Here is a 13,531-nt window from a genome sequence, read left to right as displayed (position 1 = left end):
CTTACCTCTCAGTACTTACGTTTTCTTATTTCATATTCCCTTCTATTTCCTTTTTTCATTTTTAATATATTCTTTTCTCCCTCTTATTTTTTAATTAGCCTTCTATTTGAATTTAATTATTTTCGTCTCTTTCAGCTAACTCCAGTCTCACATAGCACACTACCTCACCACCCCCTTCAATAAAGCTCTGTTTCTCAGCTTCACCTGCCTCTTTTAAGTCTGAAATCTCTAATTTATTTTTTTGCATTTCTAATTCCCCCCCCTCCAATAATTCTTTTTTAACTCATGCGTTTCCTTTCCAGCCACAAGGCCTAGGTTTCTCTCCTTTTGCTTCCTTTACATCAGTGTAATACTGTAGGTTTCAAATGAGTGGCACCAGGTCTGTACCCTTGCAGTGTACAGAACAATCAAGCCCACAAAGCAAACCAGTAAAGAAAACTGGAATGGGAAAATTTTTCACATTCCTGATCCCTGGGAGGTAGAAGAGCACTGCAATAAGCAGTTAATAAATATTCCTGGTCTTTATCCATTCCCTACCAATGTTGCTCTTCCCACTTCCCTTCTTCCTACAAAATTCACATCTGCTGTCTCTCTTGGGCACAGATTCTGATCTTGTTTTTACTGCTTTTACACTGGCTTCACTGCACTAATTTCTGTTTCATTTCTCTTGAGTTATCCAAGCTTAAGCAAGAGCAGACTCAGGGTCTCTGTTAGGCTGGGATTTTTTTTTCTTTTACTTTTTAAATTAGATGTCCCAACTGATCTTAAACAGCTGGCTTTTTTCATTTCAGGAGTAGCTTAAGTCTGCACTCGCCAATAGCATACAGCAGTTATCAGTTAATGAGATGACTTGTACCCTTGTCCACACTTGCATCACTACGGCTGCTTAAATGAGCTGATGTGCTGCAACTGAGGATTAAATCATCTCTTCCAATCCTGCATGCACTGCAGCACAAGCTACTCACTCCAACAACCACAGAAGTGATTGCAGTCCTGGGAAAGTCAAGATGAGCAGAAACCCTTGTGCATTAAAGGTAAAGGAACTTCAGTAGTGGAAAATGAAAAGAGAAACACATCCTCTGCTTGCTGTTCAGATGCTGCTGAAATCCCCTACCTGTTTTTTTCCAAATGTACACTGGTTTGTGTATTTTCACATCCTTTTTTAATCCACCCACTCATGCTTCGTTTTTGAAAGGTACCTTGTGAACACGCCAGAGTTAAAAAGGATACTCCAGCATTTGTTTCTGTAGATCACCATTCCAAAGCCATGCACATACAGTATAGGAAATATGTTCTAGAAAAAAAAAGAAAATTCCTAATGTTAGAATATGATCTTTGGGGATTCATACTTCCAGGGTGAAGTAACAACTTTGGTACCCTGAAGCCTGAAGAAGAGCTATTTTTATAATAACGCTATGTTTGCTGACTCCGCAAGGAAATCACAAACGTTGGGATATGGTTCCAGAGGGTTTAACCCAAGTGTTGGTCCCATGCTGAAGAAAATTCGGCTATAAATGACTACCTGGTCATTCAAACTGGGGAGCTGAAGATAATGACATACATCTTTGGGTTGTTATTGATTACAGAAACACCACAACCTAACTGTTTCAGCCCTAGGGCTAACTAAGTTCAGATGGACCCTGTTCTTTCTACGCAGACTGCATGAACAAAGATGCCTTAAGGAAGGATTGGAAATTGGCATCGGTTTATCAGTGCAAAGCTATACTTTGTTCAGCGAACCTAAATTAGTTGTTCCATTTCCGTGTTACAGAGACAAAATTAATAACATTTCTTCATATGTGGAGACAGCATTTGCACTGAGGTGATTATGCTTGCCAAAACAAGCAAAAGCCTCAGTTGCTGAATATTTTTGCTGTTATCTGCTATTACTTCCTTCTTTGCAAAAATTCTGGGTTAGGCTTCTTTGATTTATAACAGTAGAGAGCTAAGATACTCCTTTTATAGTAGCTTCATGTAGTACCAAGACTCTGCAAGATCCCAACACAGCTCTAGGCACTGTGCAGACGCCTAGCAATAGACAAATCCATATATTCACTCAACCCTGAAAGATATTTATACTGATGCAAAATGAATGTATTATACTACCACTCTGGTTTTATGGCAACTGAGGTCCATCAGCTAATCAATTGTGTGCAGCACCAAAATCATACTGAAGGGACAAAACCCTCCCTGCCCTGGCAACCTCATGAACTACTTTCCCATGCCTTCCATGTTGCACTTGTATGAGTTCTACACATAAGCAGCAAGTCTTCAGGCTTAGAAAGGATTCAAAATAAAACCCACACCAAAACAAAAACCCCATTGTGTATTTTCTGATTAATTTTTGAGTGCACCTGAAGCAATTACAAGAGTAGTAATGATATTCTTCATAAAGCCTGTCCCTTAACATGCACGATAATTAGAGGAAACTTGGATCCCAATAGACATGGTCTCTAAAGTCTCAAGGGAATGGGGGCAGGGGTATGAAAGGGAAAGGGGTAAGGCCATTAAACATATCCAAGGTACCTCTGCCTACCCTTCTCACCATAGACCAATGCAAATATGTGGCCTGAAAATTAACACAGCTAGGAAGGAAACATCCCACGGGGAGAATCAATACCCAGCAAAGGATAATGGGAACCCTGTGCAAGCAGCTGTGATCTGCCCTCTGAACATTAGCACCTGTCCATAACAGCAATCAATGCTGGTCAATGGGCAGCTCTCCTTACAGCTCAATTCACACAATGATCGTTAGCTGGAACCAACGGTGGCACCCTGTGCTGCCAAATGGTGTCCCTTTCTTCCTAAACAGGGGCAGACAATGACTTCCCCAAATAACTGATACTGCTCTTTCTAATCTTTCCTCCCTCCCTTCTGTTTTGGCCTTTTTGCAGTATACAAGGAAGATACGTAGAATCCACAGCTAGAAATTAAGTTATTCAGCTTAATTTCAGAATGCTTCTGTCAGGGAGTCAAGGCACTTCAGTTCGGGCATAGCAAGGAATTTGGGCTTAGCCATTTCTGTTGATACCATGTTCATCTTGTACTTTACGATTATTATTAAAGAACCTGATTTATTACCCTTTCAAGGACAGTGGAAGAGCAAAACTGGATATGTTCAGAAGGGATCAGAATTTGAGTTATTCTCCACAGGACAGTAATTTTGCAGGCAGTGACCTTTATGCCTGTCTATGTCTGTCTAAGCTGCATCTCTGAAGACCAGTCTTGTCACAGCCATACAGTCACACTGTAATATAGTAAAAAGAGGTGAAAAAATGATATAAACAGAATGATCATGCTTTCATGGAGTCCACTGAGCAGAACAAGGAATTAATCTGATGTAGTCAGCAGCAGGTCCAGAGAATGCTTCTTTCACTCCGAAGGGCCTTGTTGTTTCTGATGCAATAGCAAACGATATTGAAGTCTGAAGATTTGCCTTAGAAATTTGAAGTACCTAATTTTGACCCATGACTGTATGACTCTTAATAGTATCCAAACTCTGTTGTGCCTTACTATCCCAAGATACTAAGAAATACACACAGGAAGTTGAACTCTATATGGATCAAAACCTCAGTCTTCTAAATGCCATGTGTCTACTCACGTGCTCAAAATTAAAAGTATGTTTCATTAGTCTGGGGTCTGTGAATCTGCTCTGAATACTTAAAGTCAGAAAAATGTCCCCAAAAGTTTGCAGGAAATCATGGTAGCCACCAAAGATTATTCTGGATTTTGTGGTTCCCAGTACTGTACTCTCAACACAATAATATCCAGTTTCCTGCTAGCATTAGCAGACACAGAAACGCAGATTGAGCTTACCAAGATGCCAGCTAAGGCTCTGAAAGGTAGACAGCTGAGCAGTGTACTGGAAAATGACCAGATATATTTAAACTGGCACGATCCAGTTCACTACGTTCTGAACCGATGCCAAAGGTTCAGGGGCATTGCAAGCACATCTTATGTAAGGGACACACTTTTCTGCCCTCTACTCCTGGTGCTGAGCACAGCCGAGTGGAGAGCAGGGAGCAGAGGGCAGAGGATATCCTAGAGCTTTCTTTCAAACTTGACACAGATTTCCATTTTGTCACGTTCTTAGCATGTGTGTTTATTTTCCTTGAATATTCAAGCATTTGGAGCTTTACAGTTGCCAGAGCTTATGAAAAGTGCATATTTAGCTCAAAGAGTTCCCAGATGTGAATTTCAAAATGACACAGTGTTGATTAGCTATAGAAGACAGCCAGTCAAAGAGCAGAAACAAAAACATGTGACTTGGCATTCCCCAGCCACCCAGAAAATAGTCACCCATTTAATTTTTCATTAATTTTCCAAAATCTGGGAATACATCAAAAGTTAAAGGCATGAACAGATGTTTCTGTTTCCTAGTCCACACCTAATGTCTTACCGTATCACCAGTGCTGTTTCACCTTCTCCTGTTGGGAAAGGTCTTAGGAAGACCCGTGAGGTCATCAGAAAGCAGTGGCCAGGACTTCAAGGTTCCTCCATCACTGAAGTTATCCTGCCATGGAGACACCTGGGGCTCTACCCCACCTCAGGGGGAAAAAATGAAATTAGAAGGAAATGCATTTATTTTCTCTTAATGTTATGCATTGTTTGCAGCTGATCATTCATCATCACAGCTCACCCCTATGAATGATTCATGAGGGGACAGCTGTTCCCAGGGACTCAGCTCCTGAGCCACACATACCACAGGAGGCATCCCCAGGCTGGTTACAGGAGAAGATGAGCATCTGAGAAATGCCGAGGTCTCTTCACCTCAAAGAGCTTCATTTTTTCAAATGAAGGCAAGACTACAATGCACCCTAACAGTGCAAGAGGGAAGGAACCGAGTAAGTAGGTTGCATGTAAAAATAAAAGGAGCTTCAAGGTATACAATAAGCCAGGCTTTAAGGAGGGGTAGTACTAGACTGCTCAGCTGGAAACACTGGGATTCAATCCTGTATGGGATTCTTCTAGCTTCAGCAAAATGCACGCATAAAACACACAAAACTTCACTAAAATGTTCACGTTTTACTGATATTATTTGGTTTGTGTCTTATTTTTCAAGAAAAGTTCTATACTTTAACTGCAGGCACTACAAAGGACACAGTAAAGCCAGTTTTCACACCCATTTCTGATTTGCTTCTGAGTCTTGTCTTTGTATAATAGCTGTATGTCTCATATATGCACAGCATGTATAGCACTTTCTACTGCAAACAGAACTAATCTTCTCCTAATGAGGCTTCCCAGCTTTAAATTAATGGCAATGTAAAAATGATATCCTCCCTGTTTCTTTACTATTACCTCAACTGAGGGAGAAAGACATAAGAAAGAATTTTAAAATGGTTGGTGATATTACAGTAATTATTATTACAAATCAGCTATTTTTTTTCAAATGCAGTGACAATTTTACCATAAGAAAATAGAAACTGGCGGTAGAACTGAAGTGGCAAGCAATTTCTGCACTATGTGTAGATGTTGCACAGATCAGGAACATTTGTTATGCCTTCTTGCTCTCTTATGCCCTTGCTCCTTTTTAAAAAAAAAAGCTTTCAGGATGGGATGAATTTATTATTTTTTTAACCATACAGCTTTTGTGTGAAATGTTCTTTATTCTATTTGGATAGTGCTTTCTCTCAGCCTTTCTCTGACCTTACACTCATCCCACCACAGACTCAGTCTACAAAGTATCCAAGGTAATTTATACCACAACCATTGTTTATACAGAAGTAGGCAAGGGAAACTCAGTTGTTTGTAAATGCAGGAGGGCAATTTCAAATAAAATGAATTTCAGCTGCAGTGCTGGAATTCTTTACTATGTCTCCATAAGAGATGTACAAACTACTTACTCTGCAGAGAACAAGGTTACAAGTCGCACATCATACATACACTGGAATTACATGGTTTGTGGTAGACCTCTCTGGTGCCAGCGCCAAACTCTGTTCTCTGTCTCCAGAGACAATGGGCTTGTGTTGATATAAGGTTGCAGAATTTGACAATAAATCAGTAAGCAGGCACACCAGACAAAAAATAACAGGCCTCTGCCGACATATGTCCCTGATTAGATATCACTTGCACATGGAAATCATTTTTAGTTACAAAAGAAAGCTTTTTGTTGTCTCCAGAAAGACCATTTCTAGGCAGCCAAATGTTAAGCAGGTCCCTAGAAGCAGCAGTGGTCACCTTTGCCATAAGGGAAGAGAACCATAGGAGTGTTTCCCAGTGGGGAGAGAAAATGTGTCTGGTCACCTTTTTCCCCATTAACAACAGTTAGTGTAGTTCAACCTTGTCACCACAGAGACATGTGGCTCCGACACCGTCATGCAGTCCAGAGAATTAATTATACATATCTCTGCTACATACATTTCAGCTTGCTTCAGGTAACATTTTCCAATAAAAAGAAGTCCAAAAGGATGAACCACAAAAGCATCATTCATTTCATAGACAAGGTGCTATAGGATTCTTTCCTTTGATATAAAGACCTCTGTTAATTGTCTCAGGCTCATATTTCTTTAATGAGGATCACTTACAATGATGTGGTGAGAGAAGACAAAATTTGTACAAAACAGTAGGATCCTTGAAACTACAACAAGGCCAATTCCTTCAAGTACAAAGTGGCCATAATATAACGCCTCTCTTACCCTTCAGATTCCAGCTGTGTGCAGAACTTGATACTGTTATCTGTAGGAAGAAAAACAAAGACAGAAATAGTGGTTGGTTGTCTGGAGCAAATTACTGCTGTTAAAGGTGAGACATAACAGAGCTCAGAAACCATTAATACTACGTATGTTTTGTGTGCCCATGCTGGTCACTCTCTAGGAAACTTAAGCTCTTCTCAGTTCTTTAAGTCTTATATCCTATGTCCTGAGTGCTGAAGATGTGACTCAAGCTGAATGCTGCCAGATTCATAGAATAAGAGAATCATAGAATCATTTTGGTTGGAAGAGACCCTTAAGATCATCAAGTCCAATCATAACATAACTCTTAGCACTAAACCATGTCCCTAAGAGCCTCATTTACATGTCTTTTGAACACCTTCAGGGATGGTGACTCCACCACTTCCCTGGGCAGCCTGTTCCACTGCTTCACAACCCTTTCAATGAAAAAATGTTCCTAGTAGCCCATCTGAACTTTCCATGGAGCAACTTGAGACCATTTCTTCTTATCCTACCACTTGCTTCAAACAGACTAAATTTTGAATGCTTTGGCTCAAATTAAATCTTGCATTGCTTCTTATCATTTAATGTTGCAAAGATTTTTAATGATGAAGATAAAATTTTTCTCTTGGATACTATTTATCTGCAGGTTTGCATGCACTCTTTCCAAAAGATACAGAACTGAGCATCAAAGAAGTTAAGACTATAGATGAGCACCTAAGAGGTGAGGTTAGATCCCTCAATTCATTACCTTGTCTCCAGATCACTCTGCCACTAGGAGCCAGAATTATAGAATTAAAACAACCAGCCTGGCTGTAGACCTCTATGACCAGGACTGGCCTGTATTCCAGTGTTCACGGTGATCTAAGAGAGATCTCCTACAGGTGTTGCCTCAGTTGAAAACTGATGAAGAAGAAGAAACAAAAATAATGCTGTGCATGTAATGGACAGGAATGAAAATTCTTTGAATAAATTAGCACAGCAGTGTGTTCATACTGACTTATGAAATATCTGTGGACTTAAAGCATTTTCCTATGATGCTTAAGAAACCTTATATCTATGAAAAACTGAAAACTGAAAGGTCAGTTTTTCTTACAGTAGTATTCACTACAATTTTTTCTTCACAACACTTACATTTCTGTTACCACAGCGAAGGGTACTTTCTCATCCCTGTTGAACACAGCACATATTTGAGACAAAACTGAAATAATTCATTCGGACAGATGCATATCTCAGAAGAAATTCCAGCTGCATGAAGGCAGGCTAGAAAGGGAATGATTTTGTAGGCGCTGTTGTTCACTTCCTAAAATATCACTTATCTTCGTGAACAACTTGTCCTAGAATAATTCTAAACTCTTTTACATTTTACTGTAAGGCTTCTGTGCATATGTTTATATTCTGACTGTCCTCTGGATGTTCAGTCATTCACAGAGAAGTGTGTGTGCTGCGGCTTTTTTAAAGATCACTAATTCCTGCAGGAGGACTAACCCACCACCCACTAATCTACTGCCAAACATCACTGCAGGAGACAAAACCTCACCACTGCAAACAAATGCTGAAACTACTTCAGATCCACTGTGCCGTTGTGACTGTTCTTTCTGTTAGTAAGTGGCAAAGAAAGTTGTGAATCAGAGTTCGGACTAAATGACTTTCTAAGGTCACTTCAAACATAAATTTTCCTGTGATCCTATGACAGGTGGCAATGTGGTACATGAGACAGATACTGCTTCTGCTGCATAAACCTGAGGATTTACTGTCTATTATTACTAAGCTGTTGTTACAGTTCTGCCATCTGATGTGAGATGCTGCATGAACTAAAATCCTGATTATGTGAGTTGCTTTCACCGAATATGCTTTTCCACACAAAATATTAATATATTTTTTATTTATAATGAACAGTTTTATAAATCATAAATACTATGATTCATTAAAGAGGGCCATGCAGCAAAATCCAGTGAAGACAGAGCTAAAATAAAACCCAAGCAACTCTTTGACAATTTCACAATGTCTGTGCACTGTGCTGCATCCTTTAAGCACAAGTCCACACATGAAGACAGAGAGTGAAGTGCCTTTCCTGGGGCTTTGCAACAACCGGGGTTGTGCTGCCAGGAACAGCACAGCCCTCAGCCATGTTCAACAGTTGTGCAACATTGATTTGGAGCAATATCAGAATGGGACCCCCTTCTATGATAAAAATAGGGCTGACAAAGTCGTGGAAGGAGCCAACGCGTAACAACAGATCCAGTGCGTGGCGAAAGGGAATGCTGCTTGGAGTGTAATATGAGATAAGATTACACTGGTACAGCATTTCTGTTTGCAGGAAGAGACACTGCCCCTCCAACACAGACACACTGACACATTGTAATGAATCACAGATTAACCATTGCATTATTCCTGTAGATTCAAAGCGCTGTTGTAGAGTAGAAGGCTGTGAGGGGTGTTGTCCTACTGCTAACAGCACCAAAGAGTTGCCTCATTTCACTTGGGAGAAGGATTTCCAATATTACACCAATGGAAGTACTCAAAAAGCCTCTTTTTCCACTTATGCTGTGTTCACCATCATGAACATAGTCCTCAGATATTAACAATTTTGGATTATTTCAGTAAACAGTCTACTACCTGATGTCAGTGTCCAGGCACTCAAAATCCACAGAGTGATTCGAAGCATGCACACTTCAGTGGAAAGGCGTGCCCTGACTCCCATCCCGACTCACATGGGCTGAGGGTCATGCTCTTAGGGTCTGCACATGACTGGTAATTTTTAAATGATTACAATGAAAGGAAAGACTGCCTTTTTAATGCCCCGGCACAACAGCTGCAATGTCATTGGGGTTGTGTTCTGAGATGCTCCTAGACTGCAGCCCAAATAAGCGTCTTAATGATACTTTGAAAATATGTAAAGCACTTATTTTAAATGCAATGACAATTTTGTCTGGACGCATCGTCTGTTTGTCCAGACAGAACATAATTAGAATTAATAAACCAGATTCTACTCCGATTTGCCCAACATGCCACTACAGTAATTGCAATGAAGCTATAGTGTGTGTAAAGAAGAAGAGACTTGGATTAAGTTACTTTATTTATTACAGTGATCTTGCAATTAGATAGCACCTTTCAACTCCAATGAATTTCCAGGTTCTCTGAAAAGTGCTGTGCTACACCAGGTTCTGCTTTATCTACGTACATCTTAATGAACAGCTTCAGGAAGTTCATACAACAACAACACTTGTTATCAAAGCTACAGAAAGAGCTTGGGGAAACAGACTACGATTACCTGCACTGGAATTTGGACAGTACACAGGTACTTCACCTCTACTTCTGTAAGAAATGCCTTTGGAGCCTTTCATGATCATACCTGATGTTGGCCTTGTCTTGTTACCATATAGACAAGACAGCTTCTCTGGCATAGTGTCTCAAAAGTGATCATTTGAGTGACTCAGAGGTGACACCAAATGATGGTCCAAAGGCATATTAGGGATTCAAAGAACTATCATCTCTTAGTTGTGGTAATTGTTATGTATGGTAATAATGTTACTGATTATGTTATAGATGGTAATTGTTGTAGATGGTAACTTATATGGTATAAAAATGTATTTTGTGCTGAACAAGTAACAAAACATGGTCTAGGTTCTTGTCTTAAAAAAGGGTAGACAAAATGAGTTCATTGGGGTGCACAGCATTGTCTACAGAAAGGAACAGCTGAGGTCCTGCAACTTACTACGATTGGCTTCTCAAAGGAAGCAAGTGATGACCTAAGTGCAACATGAATGAAAATAGCGATGGTTGACAAAACAGTAGAAGCTGGCTGTTTCAGTGGGAGGTGAATTAGAAACAGAGAAGTGAACCGATACTTGTTCCAGCAATTGTCTCATATTTCTACTGCCCTTATATTATATGAGACCAGCGTAAGGGCAGTGGCATCCCAGACAATATCTGATGTATCTTGAAATTATAATTGCTGTTTCTGGTAGAAGTTTGGGGTTTATGGGTTCTTCTGATAGATATTTGGCTTTTGTGGGTTCTTCTGGAGTGGGTGAGGTGTTATGCACCTGTTATGTACCTATTATGCACCTATGCACCAAAGTTCTTCCAGTCTAAAAGACAATCCACCACTAATTTATAAACTCATGAGAGGAAAAAATGAACTGTTTTATTCCAAAACTCGTAATTTTTTCTAGGTAATGTCTTGCTACATAAAGCAATACAAGCTAATGAATGATATTTCCTTGACAGCACTCTGCACACTGAGAGGTAGACATTTCTGCACGCTAATAGGCTCATTAAAATCTGGAGGCAAGAGAAGTTTGTAGCTCTTCCCAATTCTGGCCTTTCACTCAGTTTTACCTAGAAAAGGCAATTGTCCTTTTCCTTCTCTCTTTCTTTCAGTGACAGTTCCTGTAATTAAAATAAAATCTGGGGAACAGGGTGCAGGATAGAGGGGAAGTAGGTTAATGTAAAAGTCCTGAGAAATTTAAAAGGCCTCAGCTGCTCATTAGGCAACATTTACGCAGCCACCAGTTTGCAGGTGAAGAAGGAAGCTATACCTTATGGACAAACAACAAATCAAATGTGACACTCCAACTCATTGGATGGAGAAGGGGTGGCTAGGAACTGGCAGCAGAGTCCTTGAGAATAAAGTGACTTCAGTGAAAATGTATGGGAGGCAGCATATGGTTATGCCACCTGACTCCTTATTATACATTAAAGGACAGAGGTCTGGTAATAGCATGGGGTTATAATGGTACAGCAGCCCACAGCATATGTGCTTCTCTCCCAGTAAAACTTGTATCCTTCACACACCTATCAGCCTGTGTCTGTCTGATTGACTACAGCAAGTGACTGTGGCAGGGCAACACACAGCCCTGAGGAGGAAAGGCTATAACATATTAATATAAGAATGTAGTTCATTACAATATAAGCCACTGAAAGTGAGCTGACTATGGCACAAGACTGGAAGAATGCGGCTGTCTGCAGGGTCTCGCCGGGAGAATGCATCTATCTATACCTACAGGCGTGCGGCTGACTGCAGGCAGCTGTCATGCAACCAGAGTGGTCTGATGGGGTTGTCACCTACCAAACTGTTCCATTCGCAGTTATGGTGGGCTTAAACACACCTCCTGTCTACCTCCCAGCAGCTAACCACTGTTTGTCTCCAGTGAGAGAGGAGGAAGGGGACTCACTGGTTTTATTTAGAGGTTTCTGAATCTTCACTTTGACAGAAAGTTTTGTCCCTCAACTGGCAAATGCTGTTCAGCTCTTGTACTCAAGGGAATTATTCTGCTATTAAGAATCTGATTTATTTTTAATAACCCTTCTGCTGTATATATAGGAACACCCTGGATATTATAATCTAAAAAAATCCCCAAGGGTAATTTGTTTTGGAACAAATATAATGTCTGGGATTGTTTGAAGAGTGGACAGTAATCAAATGAGGTGTATTTTCTATATCTGAAGTGTTGTAAGAACACACTGAAGTGCACGAGCTTTTTTGTTTTCCTCTTCCGATATACACAAGCAATACATAAATAATAAAGCATTAAAAAGTAGATCTAAATAAATACTTAATAAAGGACAACCAATCCTGCAACCAGACCCATCACGCCTGTCCCGTCTGAAATCCAAAGAGTCCACCTGCTCTGAGCTGACTGCTATATTTATATATGTATCAGACTGGGATTTGCCAGTTACTCTCTGCCCGTAGTTAATGGAGCTCAGCCCTGCGCGCTCTCGGGGAAGATGCTTAGGATAACTCTGCACAGGGCCGCAGCCATCACCTCCAGCTGGTGCAGCACGCCTTCCCATGCCGGCTCCCCCTCGGAGCCATGGGCTCTTCCAGACACCTGTCTTCTCCTCGTCAGCTGAGCAGCCGACGGCCTTTCAACTCTCACCTTTCCTTTCCAGACCTCCTGCCCTGGAGGCTTCACACGCAAGCATTAGCTGGCCTCACCTCTCTTTCTACAATACATGGGACTCCATTTAAATATCCCAGCTTGGAGCTTTTGATATCACTCTCCACTTAGAGGGATCAAGTAGGCTGAGCTTTTTCCTCTTCAGTTGTATGAGCTATGTGAATGTTTTGTCCCTTTCTTCCCCTAAAAAAAGAAAGCTTAAAATGTTATTTGCTTTGGATTCTGAGAAGTACAAACTCTACCACATGGCAGACACATGTGAATCCATATGCTAGCATGTCTGTAAAGCCGAGAGATTAAAGCCTGAAGCTTCTATTAAATGCTTTCCTTTTTTTTCTTGCTTGCAACATTTTCAGATTGAGCTCTAAACGTTCACCAACTCATGAATATTTTTGAGCCAGCTCTTCTCACTGTGATAAATCATGCTGCTTGTGTGTTGGTTTTGTGACAGATAGTTACCTGAAAGCTTCTAATGTAAAATGGTTTATGGCCATCTGAGGCGAAAAAAATCTGTGATCTTTGCCTGACTGCTGGAACAGTATGACAAGAAGAAACATACTGTATTCAAGCTCCACAGCATGCCAGCTTGCTTGCTTTCTTCTAGAAATGGACAGAACTGAAAGGAAAATGACTGCTGGCATATTGTGAAAGTACTTCCAAGTTTGTACAAGCTCCAGTGATAGATGCAAACACAGACAAAACCCTTCATAGGAAACAAAAAGTTTTGCAAAGAAAGCTGAAAAATATCCTAGGAAAGAAACAGAACTATCATAGTTAGTCCATCCAACAAAAAGAAACAGACACTCTCAAGGCTTATGTTCCAAAGTCAGATTTATTGTAGTTGCTAAACCAAATATAGATATTAAAGAACACTATTCGCACTGTAAAAAAGCACATATCATATTTAAAGCAATGCAAAGAAACCTTTTCTTCTTTTAAAGGTCTCAAATACAGGGATTGTCTTGTCTACTT

The sequence above is a fragment of the Nesoenas mayeri genome (assembly GCF_963082525.1).
Source record: "Nesoenas mayeri genome assembly, chromosome: 3".
Lineage (NCBI taxonomy): Eukaryota > Metazoa > Chordata > Aves > Columbiformes > Columbidae > Nesoenas > Nesoenas mayeri.
The sequence above is the reverse complement of the archived record's forward strand: the minus strand, read 5'-3'. Positions refer to the sequence as shown.